Here is a 22695-nt window from a genome sequence, read left to right as displayed (position 1 = left end):
TTTCAGGGAAAAAGTGAATAAAAATGACTAAAGGGTGATTTTTAAACTAACAAAAGAACAAATCTCATTTTTGCGGGGGGGGGGAGGTGGGGACACAAAATAGCAACTGCTTCTGTAAGAAAAAAAAAAATTATACCTTTCACTCCAGGACTTAAATGAGCTGAGGTAATGTTTTCAATTTTCAATCAAATAATAACACTACAGGCACTATATGATGACCCTAATTTTAGGGAGTCATCATAAAAAAGAAACACAAATACTTCAAAGATATAATATGCTTTTTTTGCAATTGACTTACTACTTTAAAAAAACGAAACTCTACATTTCCCTAGTTCATCCTTTCCGAAGTTCACAAAAAAGATCTTTACATCCTTACAAAACACAGAAGAGAGGTGAAAACCGTATCTTTATAAAAATGAATTTCCTTGATTCCTTATTTAAGAGAGACAGCCAGATGGTTGGTTTATGGGTAATTTTTTTATTTTTTTGCTTGTATTTATGCAATTGATAGATTTTTAAATTTATGACTTTTAAAATAGCCAGTAAACACAATATAAGTTTTTGTCTGAGTAAGAGAAGAGAGTGATTGGGAGTGAGAATCAGAGATTGAGAAACATGACAGTCTTAAAACATGTCAGATCCTACTATGAGTGGGGGCAGAGAGAAGGAGGGTACACAGTGGAAAAACATAACTCCATTTTGCGTCCTTGGTGGCTGTGGAGGCGCCTGTGGTGGTGTTGGGAGATTAGGAGATGAGGTGGGGGTTGAGAACACCCTAACTTCTCACTGGGGCAATGTTAGAGAATGACATGTTTCTGGTCCTCTGACATCTCCTCATTCACAACAATAACTAAGCATTTTCACCAGCTTATCTGAAGTATTTCTCAACCTGGTCCACCAACTGGCAGTAACAGAAACTTCTGGGTGTTCATTAAGGAGGCAGATTCGCTCTCTCAGACCTTCCTAATCTGGAAGAGGTTGTGGCTGAATATTTGCACCCCCTTCACAATTGAGGTTGAAATCCCTTTAACTTGGAAGGTGATGGTATTAGGAGGTGGAGATTGTGAGAGTGATACTTCCTGTGGGTGGAGCCCTCTGGAATGGAATTGGTACCTCATAAAAGGAGTCCAAGAAAGCTCCGCGAGAGGTTAGAGGGGAAAGGCCGCCATCTGGGGAGCTTCCCTCCCAGACATGGCATCCACCAGCATCTGCATCTTGGACTTCCCAGTCTCTGGAACTGTAAGAAATATTTCTATTCCTTAAGCAACTCAGGCTGTGGTTATTTTATTATAGCACTCCTAGCAGAGTAAGTAAGTACTTAAGTAAGAGTAAGTCTGTACTTAAACATGGCTCTTGGGAGACAAGCAGACTTGAGCTCGATCTCCTTCAAGATCACACAACTACAATGCGCATTAAAACCAATCACATCTTATAATCAAATAAATGTTGAGTAGTATATGAGTAGCATATATTTACCCCCCAAATCGGTGAATTACAACTAACAGCTTTGAGAGAGGAAAGCTAAAGACAGGGAAAGGGATCAACAGTCTCTTCCAGACATGAGTTAGTTGCTCAACACCATTTCACTCAAAAGTAGACCATAAACAGGGCCATCTGGGTTTGTGTCAATCCAATACAGTGTGTTTGCACAACGAGGAAGTTGCCTAATGACAGATTTCTCAGAGCATATCCCTGTCATTAAGTGATGTGTGGCTGTAATCTGTCTTAACAGATTGAGGACATAGGCATGGTTGATTGCCTCAGACCCGAGACCATGAGAAGGGACGCCCATGTCTAGGAAGCGTCTCATTGATGTGAGAATTTAACAAAAACATTCAATTGCCCCTTTAAACAGAAAACTGAAACATTCCTAATAAGTCATAAGCTGGCTCGGGTGAAAGTAAAATTTTCCAGGAACTACTTCGAGGGCGGTAACTTGGTCTACTATCAGATCAAACATATCCTATTTACCTGTTAATAAAACTTTGTGCAGTCTTTGGGCTTATGGTACAAAATTTTGCCAATTTAGCATTACTAAGAGCTTATCTGGGCTGAGAGCAATGAGAGTTTCGATTGTAATCATGACTCATGTTGTTCATTCCACAAATATTTATTGAATTCCAAGTATGCAAGACATTGAGGAGTTAACAAAGCAGATACATTCCCTGCCCCCTGGGGTCTTTATGGTCTTTTGGGGGTAATAAACAAGTATATGGAAAATTGGGGGGATGGATCAATAAGTATGTACTCCCAGTAAAAAGGATATCGCTAACCCAGATTTAGGTAGAATGAATAGGTGAATGGGAACAAGATGGGCAAGAGAGAAATTTCGTTCAAACAAATAATATAATCACAGAGTGCTTGACCCTCTTCAAGCCCAAGAGTGTGTTGGAGAGTCTTGAGCTGGAAACAAGAGCACAAGGGCTTTTATAAACCATGTTAAAAAGTTTACTTTAACTCCTATCAGAATGGGAAGTTGCTGAAGACTTAAACTGAAGTTGACATGTTTTTATTTATGGCACATTAAATAAAAGTTGGCTCATTAAATAAAATCTGAGAGCTGAAATAAGTCTTGCATAAGCAAGGGGTACAGGTGTTAGATATGGATAAGCCAGCCCCTGGCCATGTGGTTCCAGAAGTCCCCAGAGCTACACTCTCCAGGGGAGTATTGCACAGCAGTTGGTCACATACGGCCAAATGTTCAATGCATGGGTGGTGTATGAGGCTTGTTAAGAGCCTTGTGCAAATGATTTCACTCCAGCGTAGCTCACAGAGCAAATAATATTTCCTCATTGGTTTTGATGCTTATCATGTCTTTACACTTCATTAAAAATTCATGTTGTCTCCCATCACGTGTCAACTCCCAGTAAGCAACCAGTTAGTTTCAGGGTTAAGAAAATATTCATCCATGTTCCAGACCAACAAGACAGAACTTGTCAAAGAAAGTTCTCAGCTCACGTGAAACATGTTCTTGCAGATCCAAGAAAGGCTGTCGTGATCAGGATAAATAAGTGTGTGGCTGAACTACTGAGATTTTATATTCTTGCCTCAAAGGTAAAATAAACCCTTTAAAGTACAGGTTTATCTTGCTTTATGCAAGAGATTTACTCCAGGGAAACTGTGTGTGGGTGTGTATATGTGTGTGTATATAATATATATATATATATATATATATATATATATATATACACATGCATATTTTAAAAGAGTGTATTTTGAAAACATCTGTGGAGCTCCCCTACTCAAGAGAAATTTAATGATTACAAAGATCAAACATTGTCATTGCTTGATAGACTTTCTCAAGTGAGGCATGTCTATACGGGATGGTTCTCTTTTCTTACTAGCAGAGAGGGCAGGATGTCCCCAGTGCCCAATCCTGGAATGTCCTGAGTCTCAAGAAATGCCCCACATCAGGGCTGACATACTAAGTAATGTGCACCCAGGAGGTCCTGTGATTGGAGCCCTTGTTTCAATGAATTGGCTCCTTAGGGGCTGCGGGGAGTAAGGCAGTATGGCTGAACAGCCACCTACAATGCCCTTCTCTCCCTAGCTGGTGCAGGGGCAGCCCGGGATACAGTCTAGGCAAGGGTATGGAAGTGGCCGATGGCACCTCTGGGGACTTGTGACAGACTGGCTGACATGGCCCTTTGGAGTTTTATTCCTTTGCATTCTCTTTCCTGCCTGGTCGCCAACCTGATGTCTGAGCGCAGTTATCTCACGGCCAAGAGAACAGACAGACAGCGATGCTGGCGGATGCCATGAGCTTGTTTTTCATAAGGCATAACCAAGCTTCCTCAGCAACTCAAGACTGTACGCTCAGGTCTTTGCCTAAGTATAACAAGGAAAACTCCACACTTAACTTGGGTTCTATTTGTAGATTTTTCTGATATTTCTAGTCCGACATGCTCTGAATCAACACCTATATATTTTTTGTTGTTGTTAAAGATTTATTTATTCACACAAGCTCTGGGTACAGTCAGAAGCGCGGGAGGGTGAGAGAATTCACCGGAGCCAGAGCAGGGAACAGAACAGGCAGAACGGTGAACTACACTGCTGAGGGGAGCAGCGGGCACGGCACAACAGGAGAGGTCTGCGCACCATGTGGGACCCTCACCGGCGGCTGGGGATCGAACCCATGTGGAAGAGGCTGCGGGCAGCCTCGCAGCCCAGTGCTCAACCGATGCACCACCAAGGGAGCCCTCGACTCCTATATTTTAACCACAATTATTTTCATTTAGTTGAGCTTGATGGGTCAAGTATTAAACATGATTGGGCCCTGGATGTTGAAGCAGAACTGACCCGGTGGCCCAAGGAACAATAACTTCCCAGAAAACAACAGGATACATTAGTTTTTAGATGATTTTAGGCAAATTAAAATCACACAATAATAAGCCCTGCACAAAGCAGGCAAAAGTGCGAGCCAGCTGGGATAGGATGGCTAATCAAAAGGATCATGTGGGGACCTCCCTGGTGGCCTAGGGGTTAAGTCTCAGTGCTATCACCATGGCGCCTGAATTCGATCCCAAGCCAGAGAGGTGACCCACATGGCGCAGCGGACCTCTCCTGTCTCCCCGCTGCTCCCCTCAGCAGTGTATTTCAGTCAGTCTGTCTGTTCTATTCCCCACTCTGTCTCTGGGGAATTCTCTCACCACCACCCACCCCCTACACACACACCTCTAGCCTACACCCCGTTCTTCTATACAAAAAAATGTATCATGTGGGCTGATGGTTACAACATCTCTGCTTATTCCAAGGTGGAACCTGTCTGGCAGGCTCTAGGATTTTAAGACTAGTTTATATTGCAATGACTAGAAGTCACTTTAGGATATCAAAGATAGCAACTTAAAGTTGGGCATGAGTATGGATTTATATTGGCATTTAGTTGCATATAAACACAGGTAAGCACTTATTTCTATTCAAGGAGACAGGATGTGAGTTGAACACAGTATAAAGATGAGAAGACACATCTCATCCTCCCTCTGGTAGGGGTCAGGCTGCTCTGGTTGTTCATTTGCAGTGCATGCAACAGCATCTTTTAGAGTTAAGGAAGCCTTTGAAATCATTAATTCTTCAATTATGTATAGGTCTACACCTTGAATTGAAAATAATGACGCATTTACATAACGTACATCCCTGCAGGCTGCTGGCACTCTGCTCCATGACCGGGATCTCCATGGAGAGTGAGTTCCAGGAAGGGGAGATGAGAAACTCACCCAAAGACCTGGGAGAAGAATTTGGGCTGCTTAAACCTAATAGTGTGGATTACTTTAAAATCTGAATTGCTCAAAATTGTTTGTGTTGGTTATAACTGGCCAAAGGATTTCCAACTCCCCAGTTTATTTCATGACACACAAAGCAATCGTTTCTCTAAAAAATTAAATTTGCTTTTATAAACAAGATTAGTATTTATAGAGCCATCGGCAACAAATCCAAGTAAGTGCAGTGTATATGAATTCAAAATACAGGCTCAAAGGCTTCAGCAGATTTGTTTACTTATTGAATACCTTCATAAAAATTGTCCGGGGTGGGGGGTCTATTAAAAACACACACAGAGAGAAATTCTGATTCTTTACATCCCATGAAGAGCCAAGAATATGAGAATCAATAACAGCCAAAGGGTGCGGCCTGGGGGGGGCCTGTGGACCCCACTTTGAGAAATACTGTCACGATCCCAGTTGCCGGGGACACAAATCTCAAACCATTCAGTCCAGCGAGACAAGTGAACGACCATTGACAATACCTTCTAAACCTCCAGGGAGGTCTGAAGTGGATAAAAGGCACAGATGAAGGCAGAAGTGAAATTCTGCTGCAGAAAAAGAACCAGTTTTAAAGTAGAACCACTAAAGGCAGCTCTCCTGCCCCACCTGTGACTGTGCACTAAGGGCAAGAAGCGAGGTAGGAAGACACCCAGGGATGAGGAGGGGACCTGAACAGGTGGCCTGGGATGCCCAGGGCATCAGAGATAGGAGGGCCAGAGGTGGGAGGGTGAGGCAGGATTCCCAGGGATGTGTATGCCAGGTGGCGCTGGATGGATCTTTCCATCCCGAAGGCACAGGAGGCCAGAAAGCGAGGTAGGAAGGACATAGGGAGATGCCATTTTCAAGAAATTCTCCAACATGGAGGACATCTGGGAGAAATAACCCCATGGAGGTGGAGGGGCCAGGTCTCTGCAATTCTCAGCAAGATAAGGCGCTGCACTGGATGAAGACATACAAGATCATTGGCGTGGGAAGGTGGGACTCATTCCCAATGTTTATTGAAATGAATTCAAAAGGGAAAATAGGACAGATGGATCTTAGTGCCAATCTACTGTGGGCAGAGTCAGAGACAGGGCAGGGGGATGGTTCCTGGGGTTTCAGTTTGTCTCGCTTGGCAGCTGGTGCAAGTTGGGTGCTTGGGGGAGTAAAGAAGCATTACTTTACTATTTGCTAATAAAGATAAAAGATAGTCAATAGGACTGTAGGACTTACCAGGAGACTGAAAGAGATCTGGCAGGTGTGCAGAAATAACTGGGCTGAATGAAGAAGTTATCAGTGGTGATGGGGAAGTCACAGACAGAAAGAGGTCAGGTAGAGGTCATACAAGGACAATGAAGGGCGATCAAGGGGGTGATGAAGATCAGCCAACGGGAAGATTCTGAAGGACCAGCATGGGGCTTACCTGAGAGGGAAGCACCACCACTGAGGACAGAGGTAGGAAAGAATTAACCAGGGAAGAACTAGACAGCCAAAAGGTAAAAGGAAAACCAGGCAATGTCACAAGATTAAAACACACTTAAGAAGATAAAAGGGAGGGTCAGGTGTCACAGAGCAAACCTAGTCAGTAAGAACAGTTAAGAAGGACTCCATAGGTGGCCACTGCGGCCTGCAGGTGCCTCCTCTGGGAATGGACTATTCATTTCTTCAACAACTATTGGTGCAATTCTCAGCAAGAGAAGGTGCTGCACTGGGTGCTGGGTGCTATGCCTACACCTCAGCCATGAAGGAATTTTCGTGCCACTTTGAAGGCATGGCAAAACCACTTCATCTCTGTGTGAAGGTCACCACGAGTTCTATGTACACATCCATGGGAGATAGGAACAGACATTGAATTTGGATGGAAAGAGGTGGCGTGAGATCCTCAGAGGATCCCGGGAGCCGGAGGGTACACAGGACAGGAGGGCAAAGGCCTTGTCGTATCAGCTCCTCCCTGCTTAATCCTTACGCCCCAGGCTGGTGAGAAGTTATTTCCTGTTACATACTTTGGCAGTGAAAGGGAAAAATGAAGACTAGGAGGGAAAGTAAAACTCACCAAATTAAAGGGAAACATTCCCGGGCTCTGAGGACAGGGTATAGAAACATCACCGTGTGGTGGCTTAGCCATGGACTAAATGTCTGTTTCTTTCTTAATGACTCAAAAAAGGTTTAGCTTTTATTTAGCTTCCTGACTGTGCGTGTGCCTTGAGCACCTTCATGATGATTTTTTTGCTCCTCAATAAGAAAAGCACATTTGATCTTATCAAAGATAGACACTGCTGACACCTCCTTTCCTTGCAGACAAGCCCAGAAAGTCTCCCAAGCTATAGGCACTTGAGAATTTAGGTGCATTCTCAATCTCCCCCTTTGATAAAAAGGTAAAGGATTCTGTGACTAGGGTTTGGGATGGCCTGGTTTTGTTAGATGCTGTTCTGCAAACACCATGTTGATGCTGGACCATTTATTTTGAATGCCCTCGACACTGGCCCCAGAAGAGCAACAATTTCTGAAAATTATTCTAAAAACTTAACCTCTAAACTTCCAAGGTACTACTTTTTCAAAGAATTGAACTTGGACAGACCACTCTGTGGTATTTCACGTCTCCATTCCCTTGTTCAGGAAATACTGGGTTCTTGTGAAAGGGAACCAGTGAACTCCTGACACCAGCTTTCTAGTGGGAGAGAGAAGCTGAGGTCGTAGAGAAATGCTCTGTGTCAGCAAAGCACAGCTTCTACACCCGACATGTGGCTAGGATGTTAATCTCATTGATAGGGGGATAGGAAGAGGAGGCACCATACCTGTATAGAATCTGCACACACACACACACACACACACACACACACACACAGAGAGAGAGAGCACAGGCTGCACATACACATTGGATGACGAATGATGTGCTTTCTTTAAATTAAACCTCTTGCTCTGAACTGAGATTCTTGGCACAATGATGCCCCAATGAGTGCCAGACAGGGTCGCCATCAGATCTACCAGTGTTAAGATAACCTGTGGCTGATGGCAAGCTCTGGGGACTGACCATGATGAATATGGGAACATCAACTGTGATGGCTGTTTGTCTAACCCATTATAAAAAGGCCAGCTAGAGGGCAGCTGGCAAAATGCTCTCTTCAGCATGCTATGCCCACAGATCACTGCCCTAGGACCTGAAAAATAAAAGCACTTGTAGGTTCAATTCCTGTCACTGCTCTTTGGCTTTTTGGTAATGACAGACAGCACCAACAACCAAGACCTATTCTGCTAATGTAATCATATAATATAACTGAGTCTGGGTTAATATGAAGGGTATTGATAGTGTGCTCCACAAAAACATTGATTACAGAGTCTACCCATTCAAGAACTGAGATGAAACCCCAAATTTGCCTCCACACAATCTTGTTTCTCTATTAATGGTGTTCCCTAGGGTTCTAGGTATCTGAAATTCTCAGTGTTATCTGGTCTCTATTTTCTAGGTAGGTATCTCAAATTTTCATTTTAGTTTTTGACTTATCATGAATGTCCTTTGATGTTTTTTCTGAGCTGGGAGTCTTACACTAGAAATAGATACATAAATATACTAAGTCCTCAACTTAACATGGTTCTTGGAAACTGACAAGAGCAAAACAAATTATTTTGCTCAATGGCTGCTGGGATTTCTACTCTTCTCGTAAAGGTCATAATAAAATGAGTGAGGGAAATGCTGTAATTCATGTACAATATCAATGGATTATAAAGTTATGGTCATGGTAAAATTCTCATAACTAAGTTTTGTCTTTAATAAAACCTTCATTTTACATTGAACGTCTTACTGAAGATGTTAAAGATATATGAGTGTAATAATGAGAGTCTGCCCCGCTATAAGCAAAGCTAGGACTGATTATGTATTCCTGTGACTGACAGATACAATCACCTAAATTTGGAGCAATCAACCTTTCCTCTTAAACTGAATTAAATACTGGAGATGTAGTCTTCACAACAGTTTATGAATATTTTCTTATTTACCCAGAATAATTCTGTAGGGTGTGCCTGTGACCTTGAATCATACCACCTGCACCCAATAGTCACATTGAACAGTATTATCTTATTCTCTGAAAAACTTTCTTTTGTCCTCTGAGTAGTTGGTTCAAGTCAGCTGTCATTTTATGAGTTTCTTATCACTTTGTGTTCTAGGTGCTCAAATGTTAATTTACATGCAAAGCTGCTGTTTGAGACTGAGTTAATAGAACCAGCAGCTAACAGGCAATCACAGCAGGCCTACCTACTAAGCTAAGACAGAGCACAGAGAAAAGTCCTGGGAGGGGCAGAATTCCCATAGGGTAGGAGAAAATAGAAATAGAGGCCTGAAAAGGAAATCCTATAGAAATGTTCAGATGTCTTCTGACATTGCTAGGTAAAGAGCCTTGGCACTCATAAACGCAGAATCACTGCATTCCTTCTTGGTTGGAAGGTGAAGGGCCATGGTAACAAGCACACATACAGAGATGTGGCAGAGATAAGGCACCTTTGAAGGATACATGGTTGGGTATTATATATGGGTCAAGGAGTAATGAAACTAATTTCTTCAGTTTTCTTAGAAGACTGGAAATCAACTTGAGTGTAGACTTTTGGGTTAGAGTAAATTTAAGTTCCCTGCAGCACTAGAATCCAGTGATTCTTTGATTCTGAGCCTGGATTAAATCTACCTTGGTCAGTATCTAGCTGACTTTTGTGACTTTCCACTTTATGACCGTTTCATCTTAAGAAGCTCACCACTGTGATGGACTTTCTTGGGGGCAGAGTTGGAAAGCAAAGGGTGAAATTGGTCAAAAACAAGCAAGCTCATCTCTGTAATCTGAGGATGGGGACATTTTCACTATGAGCCACAGCACTGTCCAAGGTTTTACAACTTACTTTGATTTCACCATAGATGTTATTACACCCATAGCAGCTAAACTTATGCTTCCATTAAGTCTATCCAAATTCAAAAGGAAAAGCTAATAGTCCTATTAAGAGATTTCTGTTAATGTAATCTATTGTGTTTTCAACCATAAAATAGTAATAAGACCATAAATTTACATGGCTTTTACAATTCATGAAACATACACACCCAGAATTCCCATGAAGCTAGTTGCATGTTCCCCCTTGATTAATATCAAAATAAAGTATGTGTGCAATCATTTATATAATTATGCCAAGCATAAAAATGCACCTCATGTACCAACTACATTATTCCTATCAAAGTATTATTGACTTTAACTAAAAAAACAGCACATTTAGTATCAAAGAGTCAAATTCTTCCACCCCATAGCTAGTCTGTTCATGTCATTACAGAAATGTATATGGAAATTCTTCCTACCCTATTGCTGTGCTTTCTCAACAGCATTAACCCAGTTAAGCAATACAATAATTTACAACTGATGTAGCTACTTCACTTAGGTCTACTAGTAACTTTTGAATTCAGTAAAATGTAACAGAAACCAATCAAACAGCAATCTCCTCTTTTTTCATGGCCTCATGGTTGTGCTAATGATGTATACACTTCATTGATGCCACAAATACTTACTGGTCCCCTGTTATCTGCCAAACCCTACACTAGACGCTGGAGAGACAGCACTGAGAAAGATGGTGTGGCCCTGAGGCCCCCAGAGTTGGATTTATTAATGAGGGAGAGAAAGACACTAACCAACCAAACAACAAACAAACATGATATGGTTTTGAAAGGAAATAAACAGAGGATTAGACGGAGGTGTCTATAAGTGAGTAGCTATTTTATTTTTTTATTTTTTTAAAGATTTATTTATTTATTTATACAAGCACTGGGTACAGTCAGAAGCACGGGAGGGTGAGAGAATTCACCAGAGCCAGAGCGGGGAACAGAACAGGCAGATTGATGAAATGCACTGCTGAGGGGAGCAGCGGGCCAGACAGGAGAGGTCTGTGGAGCCATGTGGGACCCTCGCCAGTGACCGGGGATTGAACCGGCACTGCGGAGGCTGCGTGCAGCTTCGCAGCCCAGCGCTCAACCGCTGCGCCACCAGGGGAGGCCCGAGGAGCTATTTTAGATCAAGGTTAAGAACAACTCCTTAAAGAAATGGCAAATAAGTTGAGATCACAAAAAAATGAGACAGAGGACTTGAGTGGAAGTATCTTCCAGGGAGAAAGAAGTGCATCCGGAAAAGCCTGACAACTAAAACTCTGGTTTGTTTAAGGAGCTGAGAAGTGGTCACCACATGGGTCATAGGCTGAGGAAGGTATGAGCTAAGAATGGAGACCTGGTGGTGCAGAGGTTAAAGTTAAAGTCTCAGAGCTAACAAGCTAGTCACTACAGCACGATACCCAATCCCCAGGCAGGGAGCTGACCCACATGGCGCAGCAGACCTCTCCTGTCTTGCCCACCGATCCCCTCAGCAGTGTATTTCAGTAGATCTGCCTGTTCCACTCCCCATTCTGTCTCTGGCGAGCCCTCTCACTTCCCACAACTCTGGCCTACACTCCAGTTCTTGTATACATAAGTAAATAAATTGAAATAAAATCTTTAAAAAAAAAAAAAAGGGATGGCACAGTCTAAAAGGCACAGTCTAAACCTGTGCCCCAAGGCCTCGGTTTCCCTCTTACTACAAGATCTTCCACCAGCCATGACTTTGATCCTTGTGCTTATGTAACCCAGCAACTCATATAGACTTAACATAGAAAACTAACAGTATAATCCCATCAATAGACTACCTAAACCCAGGACAGTTTTCCACGTTTTAAATGAAAGTTTGCAGTGTTACATCTTTGTAATTATAGATACTGATCGAAATACATCAATGGGTAGATAATACAGATAAGAGATCGTCAACATTCTAGAAAAAAGGATTATCTCAAGGATGAAGGGTAAACCGAACTTCTACTGCTTATAAAATTTAAGGAAAACAGTGAAATTAAAGGTACTTTTTGGTGAGTACATTTTTTTCTAACTGAGAAGACAAGTAACAAAGTGGAGAAAACCTTTTTTGTTGATATGAAACCTGGTTTTAAAAAAATTCAATTGGTTTACTCAGGAGTTTAAAAAAAAAAAAAAGGACTCCAAAAATATTCTCTGAAACTGAGCACAAAGCGTTCATATTTGGGTGAGAAATTCAATACATTTTTCTCCCCTTGGGGCTCTGGGTTGTTAACATTTTACTTTTCAGAGAGAGGCAGACACTTGCCCTCTGCACTTCTTTTATTATTCACATCTATTTTCTTTCACAATATTTGTGCCTGTTTAGATAAAAATTATTTTGGCTTTCAGATATGTTTTTAGAGAATAACATGCACAGAAAGTTTTCCACTGCCATGCTGGAACTGGGCTTTTTCTTTTTCATGTCTACTCTCTATCTCTTCTTAGAAGTGATCTGGGAGGGGTGGGGGGGGGGGAAGGGCTAACTGGTCAACCCACCTTTTCCCTTCCTATCAACAGACCGTTTGAACATAATTTCAAAATGAACTTTGTCTAATTTTTCCTCTCAGGTTTTAAACTAACTTTGCTGTCTTTTCCATGTCAAGTTTGGCCACACCTATCATTTAGCAAGTAACAATCTATCATAACTGCAACAACCTTCACTGCGATTTCAGAGCAAAGAATCTCAAAGGTCAGCAACTGCCTTTAAATTGTTCAGTAATTATCTGAGAGTGTGATGTGACTGTCTTGCTCCTTCCCTTCCATGCCAGGACCCCTCTGCAAACCTGCCCTTTAAATTAGTCATTGAGCACCTTGGAAGTAGCTGTGTTACCTGGCTTAGTAGTGGTTTGCTCATCCATGACACCCCTGATCGCTGACTGTCTGCATAGGACTGACGCCCTTACTCACTTGCCCGGTGCATGCTGAGATGTGCTTTGGAGTCAGACAGGAGGCAGGGCTAGCCCTCTGTATGAACCCCAAACCTGACTTTGAGCTCCACAGAAAGGTGGAAAAGTTGGTTTAGTTTCTTTTCTCTCCACAAGAAGAAAGCCAGAGGAAGACTGCACTCAGTCTATTTCTGCAACTGCAGTTATCAGCTGCTTCTTGTGGCTCGTCTAAATTTGGGGGCTCTCGAGTACCAAATTCCAACCAATCTCTATCACTGATTATGCAAAAAAATGAAAACAAAAACAAATGTTGACTCTGAGGCTCCGGTTCTGATTAATATTTTTGGATGCCTTTCTGCCTTCAATTCTAAGCATTTCTTAATTGCAACCAAGAGGTTTTTTTTTAATGGATTCTTAAAGATACAAACAGATACTCAAAGTTTTAGCAATGTCTGAGTGATACTGTGAGCAAGTACAGGGCACTATTTTTAATAACTATGAGAGTCTTCAAGTTGAACAAGCTATTAATAATACTGTACATATCCGTTAATTACCCAATAATGACCACTTTTTGGGCCCCATAAAAACACCACAGTAAACTCTTGCAGAAAGCCCAGTTTGTCCAATGTTTTTAAATAACATCTTTTATTATGATCTTAATAGATGATATGTAAGGAGACATTTAAGAGCTCTGTTAAATGAATATGTGACAATGATCCCAGGACCTGGTCCTGTGAAGAGCCTAGGTTCTCTTTCAGCAAGTATTCTGCACTCTAGTTAAAGAGTTTGCAATTTAGGGTCTCCCTCGTGGCGCAGGGGTTAGAGACACAGCACTATTAAGCTATCAGCAGCCACTGCAGCATGAATTTGAACCCCAGCCAGGGAGCTGACCCACATGGTGCAGCAGACCTCTCCTGTCGCGCCCACTGTTCCCCTCAGCAGTGTATTTCAGTAGATCTACATATTCTGCTCCCCACTCTGCCTCTGCTGAATCCTTTCACCCCCTGCACCTCTGGCCTACACCCCAGTTCTTGTATGCATAAATAAATAAATTTTTTTTTTTTTAAAGAGGCATGTATATTTATTTATTTATTTGTTTGTTTGTTTGTACGTGCACTGGGTACAGTCAGAAGCGCGGGAGGGTGAGAGAATTCACCAGAGCCAGAGCAGGGAGCAGAGCAGGCAGAAGGACCGAAGTACACTGCTGAGGGGAGCAGCGGGCGGCAGGAGAGGTCTGCGCGCCATGTGGGACCCTCCTCTGGTGGCTGGGGAGCAGTTGGGGATGGAACCGGCGCCGCTGAGGCTGCGGGCAGCTTCGCAACCCAGCGCTCAACCGCTGCGCCACCAGGGAGGCCCTAAATAAATTTTTTTTTAAAAAAGAATTTTTGATATTCAAAGGGATATTTCCTGATCCAATTCCCCAATTTTGAATTATCACTCCAAAACAAAAAGCCTTTTTTTTTTTTTAAAGATTTATTTATTTATATAAGCACTGGGTACAGTCAGAAGCGTGGGAGGGTGAGAAAATTCACCAGAGCCAGAGCAGGGAGCAGAACTGGCAGACTGACGAAATACACTGCTGAGGGGAGCAGCAGGTGCAGCAGGAGAGGTCTGCGTGCCATGTGGGACCCTCGCAGGTGGCCGGGGATCGAACCGGCACTGCGGAGACTGCGGACAGCTTCGCAGCCCAGCGCTCAACTGCTGTGCCACCAGGGGAGGCCCCAAAGAGCTTTTTTAAAAAACTTTTCATCACAAAGTAAGTTATCATATCCCTGGGGTTACTCCTTCTGCCATAAAAGGGGGGAATGCACTCTTCAATATGTTGAGATGTTATGTTCCCAAAATGGCCACACTGATCACCTGAAAGAAGCTCACTCAGGCTGGAGAATTTCACCCCCAGAGAAACAGTAAGTTGTTACATGCAAATTATTTACTCTCAGTATAAGATCTTCAGACTGCTTGCATGTGTACTGCATTCAAGGTGCTTTCACGTAATATATTATATTGTAAGAACACAACAACTCAAGTGTTATCATACCAATTTTACAGGAGAGACCAGGCTTAGAGCTTATGTTTGTGAGACAGAGAACTAGAGACAGTGCTAGAGACAGAGACAGAGAAATTGCAGGTGATGGTGGGCTAAACCTCTTCTTATTATTTCCCAGGACTGTATATAATAGCATCAGACTGGACTTCCAAAACAAAAAGTTTTTGTTTTTTTTAAGATTTATTTATTTATGCATACAAGAGCTGGGGTACAGGCCAGAGGTGTGGGTGGTGAGAGGATTCACCATAGACAGAGCAGGGAACAGAACAGGAAGATCTACTGAAATACACTGCTGAGGGGAGCAGCAGGGAGACAGGAGAGGTCTGCTGCGCAATGTGGGTTGCTCCCTGGCCGGCTGGGGATCAAACTCATGCTGCAGATGCTGCGAATTGCTTCATAGTGCTGTGCTTAACCCCGTGCATCATCAGGGAGGCCCCCAAAACAAAAAGGTTTTGATTCCCCTGTATGTAATTTAAGAGTGTCAACTGCATTTGTAGATTTGATTCTGGGTTTAAAAAAAAAAAAAAAAGGTGTGTATTTGGGGGGTTTTATTTTTTTTTCTCTAAAGTCCCCTGTAATGCAGATTATTTAGTAAATTCTACTGGGGACTGTCACTCTGGCGTCATGTGATTGACATTCTTTTCCTCTCAAGAACTGGGACTGGAGCCACAGAGATGCAGGGAGGGGTGGTCTGGAGTCTGAATGCCAGCCCTATTTCAAGCTGCATGTCATTTGTTCTGGGTCTCTGCAGCCCTAAGAACTTCATCTCCTCATCTGCCCTTTACTACCTTTGAGTAATGTCTTGTGTTGCAGGAATCTACCTGACCTGTCTGACAGGATCTTAACAGGATTAATCTTGTATCTTTCTAACTAGAACTTACAACCATTGCTGGCATTCCCATCTAGACCTACCTAAACTGTGGAATTGCTACCATTTGATGTCATCAATCTGCTCATGTAGTCGGACAAAGGACTTTTTGGACAAATAGTGAGATAAATTAATGTACTAACCAAGATGTTCAAACCTCCAATGTTAAGAATAAATTTTGGCTCTCTTGATCATCAAACTCGTCCTTCATCCTCTGGGGAGACACGGCATGTCCTCAGTCATACTGAAGTAAATGACATAATTACTGACTTCTAGTTAATTCCTTCTATTGGTTGGATGGTCACTCCTAAAAAATACTAATTCTTCAATATAATTCATCTTTCAATTGTGGCTTCACCTTGAAGAAAAATACACTTATTTATTATCCCAAGGCAAAATCTTCTTGAAAATAGCTATGACATTCTGATTACATTCCAGTTACATTCCCTTCCCCCACCCCAGCATACACAGTTCCTTCATCACCTTCCTTAGATCTACCAGTGAAAGTCAATTACCTGTTTTCTCAACTGGGACTATATCAAATTCAAAAGTTCAGCAAAAGAAAAGACTGGCACACCATACATCTGACAAGGGGCTGATATAAAAAGTCTCAGAACCTCCTACAACTCAAAAAAAGAGAAAACAACACAATCAAAAAAATGAGCAGAAGAGCCAAACAGGCACTTCTCCAAAAAAAACACACAGATGGCCAACAGGGACATGAAAAAATATTTATCATCACTTATCAGGGAAAGGCAAATCAAAATCACAATGAGATACCTCCTGGCCTGTAAGAGTTCCCCATATCAAAAAGACCAGAGACAAAAGTATGGACCAGGATATGGAGAAAAAGGACCCCTCATACAATATTGGTGGGAATGTAGACTGGGCTAGCCCCTCTGGAAACAATGTGGAGGATCCTCAAAGACCGAAAATGGATCTATCATATAACCCAGTGATTCCACTCCTAGGTATCTACCTAAAGAACACAAAAAACTCATTCAAAGGAAAACATGCACTCCCATGTTCACTGCAGCTCTATTTACAATAACCAAGTTATGAAAACAACCTAAGTGACCAAATACAAATGAGTGGATCAAGATGTGGTAGATACATAAAATGGAATACTACTCAGCCATCAAAAAGATAAACTCTCTCATCATTTGCAGCAACAAGGATCTGGAGGTGGGGAGGGGATTATGCTGAGTGAAATAAGATGAAAGAGAAGGACAAATCCAGAATATTGTCACTTAGGTGCAGAAATCTAAGTGGAACCTTCTTTTCTACATCATATTCAATACAATTCTCAAATAACTGTTAAATTCCACATACTCAGGCTTGTGGCACAGACTCATTGCCTGAACCAGCAAACTGGAACATACAGGCAGAAAAATCAGACTGTTCTGAATTTTTGTTTACAAGATTTGTTTTTGTTTTGTTTTGTTTTGTTTTGTTTTTTTGTGGGACCCTCGCCGGAGGCCGGGGATTGAACCGGCTCCAAAGGCTGAGCGCAGCCTTGCGGCCCAGCGCTCAACCGCTGCGCCACCAGGGGAGGCCCCAAGATTTGTTTTTTGATGTTTTCCTACAAACATCCCAGCACACTGGTAAGTTCCACATTACTGTATGTTACTATAATTTTGTCTGGCAAAAGCAAATTTCAAACTTTTTATCAACCTTCAATAGCCAATTTCAAAAACAAATATTTTCTCAACAATTGAAGGCAAGGAAATATTTTCAAGCCTCCAAAATTTATATTTTAAAAAAGCTAAAAATGTTAAAGAAATTTAAAGAGCTACTTAAAACACTTTTAGTGATACTATTTAATGACTTTGTATAGTTGTTCATTGCATGATCCTTGTTTCTATCATTGCATGATCCTTGTTTCTATATCTTTTTATTTGGTAATAATAAATGTGTTTTTAAAATATCTAACTTTAAAATAAAAGTTAAAAAAAAAATTACCTAAGGGGTCTCCCTGGTGGCCTAGGGTTTAAGTCTCAGCACTATCATGATATCACCTCCATGGCATGAGTTCTACCCCCATCAGGGACCAAATCCACATATAGTGCAGCAGACCTCTCCTGTCTCCCCATTGCTCCCCTTAGCAGAGTATTTCAGTAAATCTGCCTATTCTGCTCCCCACTCTGTCTCTGGTGAATCCTCTCATTCCCCACACCTCTGGCCTGCACCCCAGTTCTTCCATGCAAAATAATTTTTTTTTAATTAACTAAATGTATTTATACCTTTTAATTGCTTAAGTTCTGCATGAAAGAGAGTTTCTGAGGTCAAATACCATTACTATATTAATGAGTTACCAATAAGATCATAATTTTGTTGTGACTCATAGGTGCTTGGGTGTGTCAGAGATTTGTAAATAATTATTTACCAAAAAGTTTCTTACTAATTAAAGAGAGTGATCTTAGTTTCTTACTAATTAAAGCAAAAGTGATCTTCAGTTCACTTACCCATTTATGAGAGCACTCCTGGGCCATAAGAACATGTAGTATGCGGTCAGTAATAATTAAAGGAAGATCTTTGGGATGGGAGATCCTGCCTCTACAACTTATCAGCTGCATAATTTCTTGAAAATTACTTACTGTCTTGGTTTCTCAGTTTCCTCATCAGTAACAAGGAGTCCCTTAAGCCTTGTTGTATTCTGAACTTAATGGATTGAACAGGAAATTTAGAATTAGCCAATAAATGTTAATCTCATTATAGAAATTGTAGCAGTGAACAATATGAAGCCACTGCCTGAAAACAGAAACATGGAAAATTCTGAGTGGAAATGCTGGTGGCAAAAGGGAAGTTTATCTAACACAGGGTACCAGTATTCACTTCTTAAATGTAGACTTGTTGATTTCACTCTTGGTAGGCCCACTCCCAAGCCCCAAGTGTTCTTAAAGGCTAATGCTGGTTGGATCACACCATCCAAAGGAACAGTTTTCTTTGGAGACTAGAGACAGGTCACACCATTCATCATCCCTCTCCCCATCGTGGAGCCTTCTTTGCCAGTGGTTAACTGAAGACACCGTCAATGAAAAATATTGAGAAATACTCATGTGTTTTAGTGAAGTCTCAAGCATTATTCCCCTGGAATTAGTTCACAGCTGCTACTGTTACATTATTATGGTTTTAAAACCTTTACTTCCCCCAGGTTCACCTCTCACCTCTGTACCACCCAGTTCATAATCTCCCCTTTTTTGGAAAAGAGTCAAGGATTCTCTCGAGAATTTATTGAGAGAATTTAGTCAGTGACAACGCCAACAGTTCCACGCTCAGTCTTTCTGCCAGGCTGAAGTTCCAGATTCCAGCTTCTGAAATTTGGGATATTTCTGAACATATGAAACACCTGGAATTCTTGTTCAATGCCAGTTTTTATTCCATCTGGGGAAGAACAGAGATGCTGCATTTCTAGAAAATTCCAGTGATGTTGCAGGTCCACACACAGATCATACTGAGAAACAGGGAGGGTGAAACAACTAGGTCACGTGTGTGTGTGTGTGTGTGTGTGTGTGTGTGTGTGATGGCTAAAAATATTTCAGAAACATTAGAATGGTAAAGTGCCCACTGCACTGTCCTAGAAACCTTATTTTAAAGTGAACATTGAGTTCTTTTAAATTTTGCTGTTTCAAGCTGGCAAAGGTGATTTTTCGACTCTCCAAATGAGGTCATCCAACCTAGGGACCTGCTATGAGTAGAGTGGCCGGTGAGAGAGAAGGAAGGACCCCACATGTAGGTGGGGAACGAGACACCCCACCTCACTGTAATCTCAGATCAGCCCGGGTGGGTTTCAGGTGGGTATCTGGACGCTGACATAGATGATGAAGCAATAATAACTCAATGCATATTACGAAAATATCCTGATGTCATAGAGGATATTTTAAGTTTAATAATAATGACAACAAGAAGTATAACTACTGTAAAATTGTGGGAAATTGGTAGCTAGTGCTACTTCTGAGTTCTTAATCTCTTACACAAAATTTTTAGTTTCAAAACAGAATGATAGCATCTTACCTCTGTCTCTTGACTGCTTTAAACCTTAATGGATAGTAGGCTGATTTAATAGTTGCTAGACAGTGGGATAGCACTTGATTGCTAATGGACCAAGTTAAGAATGGCCACAGTTACAGAGGCTATGTCTTCTTTTAATTAAGTGGCAATTCTTGAGAAATTCATTTTGTTATACAATCCATAGAATGCACCGGTGGCAAGGTGCCAAGTAAGAAATATCAAGTGTAACAAATACTTCTTTAAGACTCATAAATTGCTGATACAGCGTATTCTTCATAAAAATCTCATACTAAAATTTTTTTTTTTTTGGTGTGTGTTGAAATTGAAAACTTTTGGGCCTCCCCGGTGGCGCAGCGGTTGAGTGCTGGGTTGTGAAGCTGCCCGCGGCCTCTGTGGCGCCGGTTCAATCCCCGGCTGCTCCCCGGCCACCGGCGGAGGGTCCCACATGGCGCGCAGACCTCTCCTGCCGCCCGCTGCTCCCCTCAGCAGTGTCCTTCGGTCCTTCTGCCTGCTCTGCTCCCCGCTCTGGCTCTGGTGAATTCTCTCACCCTCCCGCGCTTCTGACTGTACCCAGTGCATGTATAACAAAAAACAAACAAACAAATAAATAAATAAATAAAACATGCCTCTATTAAAAAAAAAAAAAAAAAAAAAAGAAATTGAAAACTTTTAGCCTGTGCTTCCACGTGAAAAAGGAAGTGAAAGGTCTTAGAATCTTAAAGTTTTAAAGGGCGGCTTTACAGATTTAAACAAAGCTAACAGATCTTTGTTTAAAATGGGATCCACTGAACTTTTCAGCGCCATTCCTGGAATAACTCTAGAGATGGAATAAAGAGCTGCTTCTGACTTTGTCGTTTCTTAATGCAAAGTAAGCAGCTTTTCCGGGCTTAGCTGTCTCCATTGACCTGGCAGTATTATTTACCTCATTTGCAATGAAAACAGAAATAGTTTCTCTCCAACCACAATTTTCTACCAAGCAGAGACCTTGCCTATTAAAAATACCAATTCTTCTTTGGCTTAGAAAAATTAAGAGATGTGAAAAGTTCCAGACTCTGTCATCATATTCCTTTCTGAATGTAAAGTCTAGCATTGTTTTTTGTCTCTACAATTATTCTTTAAGTTTTCTCTATCATGAAACCCAAGCCCTCTGAATTCCTTATCAGCTGCTAACATCTGTCTTACACTGTCACTGCTGAGTGGAGGGTGGCTGGGTGCAGCTGTGGGGTGTCGGAGATAGAACACCACACTGAGTCACTCTGTACAATGCTCAGTAATGAACTGGAGGGAGAAATCCTACTCTGGCTCCACGAAGGCCAAAAATGTGACCAAGAGGAAAAGACAATAGCTCTCGAGAAAAACCAAGTCCAAATCCTACTTTTTAAACGCTTACCAATTCTGTGACTGAGCCTCAACATCCTCACTTGTAAAAAGGTAATTATCTTCCCTGGAGTGTTATTATGAGACCTCAATGAATGATGGACTTTAAGCACACAAAAGATACTGAATATACTATTAGGCAAGAAATTATTAACCAATTTTCACCATAACTGATAACATTTTTTTTTTTTTTTTATAGAGGCATGTTTTATTTTTATTTATTTATTTGTTTGTTCGTACATGCACTGGGTACAGTCAGAAGCGCGGGAGGGTGAGAGAATTCACCAGAGCCAGAGCGGGGAGCAGAGCAGGCAGAAGGACCGAAGTACACTGCTGAGGGGAGCAGCGGGCGGCAGGAGAGGTCTGCACGCCATGTGGGACCCTCCTCTGGTGGCCGGGGAGCAGCCGGGAATCGAACCGGCGCCGCAGAGGCAGCGGGCAGCCTCGCAACCCAGCGCTCAACCACTGCGCCACCGGGGAGGCCCGATAACATTTTTTAAACTCTATGAAAACAGAATTCTGAGGTGCCTAATGACCATGTTGACACAGACAAAAACTTTTAGTTCTTAAAAGGTGTGAGGTAACAAATCATTGTAATAACTCTTTTAGAATTAAATCATGAAACTAATATATTTATTAGTGACTGTGGCTTTAGAATTCTCTTGCATTTAGTCACATAGTATATTAATGTTAATAGTATTGATCATAAAAATATTATCTTAAAATATAGTCAACAAAATAATTAGCCCCAAGGTCTGAAAGAATGGGAAATTGATTAATAATAACTATAAAATTCACCAAATATATTAAAATGCAGTCTACTACAAATCAGAGTTTAAAATGTGCATCACAAATACCAGGATTTAACTATACTATTGACATCAGAAGGGAATAATTATTTTTATAGTATCACAATTTAATTCTTTCCAAACAGAAAAGAGACCCAAACTGTCCTGGTTTATTTATTCCCATCCAGACCCAGAGATAGCTGAATATGCCATGACAGAATAGATACACATTCCAGCTATGTTTCAAAGAATCAGAATCGGCTGGGCAGATAAATAGAACCTTTATTTCCAATATCTTCATTAAGCAAAAGTTCTCATTATCTCAACTCCAGAAGAATTTTTTCAATCTCCTGATCTCATACCTCCAGAGATGCTCAGGTGAGCATTAGTGACAGTAAAATCTTCCCAGGTGATTACAGCTTGAGGGTGTAAGTCCTGTGACCAACCACTCACTGTCTGAATGACCAGAACTGCTACAATGCAGTGTAGGAATAAAGTAGGCACACGATGAAAATAAAAAGACACTGAGGGGCCTCCCCGGTGGCGCAGCGGTTGAGCGCTGGGTTGCGAAGCTGCCCGCAGCCT

The 22695-nt window shown here is 41.7% G+C and overlaps 1 protein-coding gene and 1 long non-coding RNA gene across 7 annotated transcripts in view; one reads left to right on the top strand and one right to left on the bottom strand.

The window, feature by feature from the left end:
- Window positions 1-22695, bottom strand: part of ELOVL6 (ELOVL fatty acid elongase 6) — a 126807-nt gene that overhangs the window by 59095 nt on the left and 45017 nt on the right. The window lies entirely within an intron of this gene.
- LOC119243627 (uncharacterized) lies at window positions 1136-16121 on the top strand. Of its 5 annotated transcripts, none has more exons than XR_005124780.2 (5): window positions 1136-1239; window positions 2978-3054; window positions 11997-12146; window positions 12738-12823; window positions 15941-16121. It is a non-coding gene; the product is annotated as an uncharacterized LOC119243627 (long non-coding RNA). The 5 variants fall into 5 exon arrangements; XR_008551550.1 differs by having other exon boundaries at window positions 12702-12823; XR_008551551.1 differs by having other exon boundaries at window positions 12702-12823; window positions 15880-16121.

This window comes from Talpa occidentalis, unplaced genomic scaffold (genome assembly GCF_014898055.3).
Source record: "Talpa occidentalis isolate TD23 unplaced genomic scaffold, MPIMG_talOcc4v2.1 talOcc4.13, whole genome shotgun sequence".
Taxonomy (NCBI): Eukaryota; Metazoa; Chordata; class Mammalia; order Eulipotyphla; family Talpidae; genus Talpa; species Talpa occidentalis.
The sequence above is the reverse complement of the archived record's forward strand: the minus strand, read 5'-3'. Positions and strand labels throughout refer to the sequence as shown.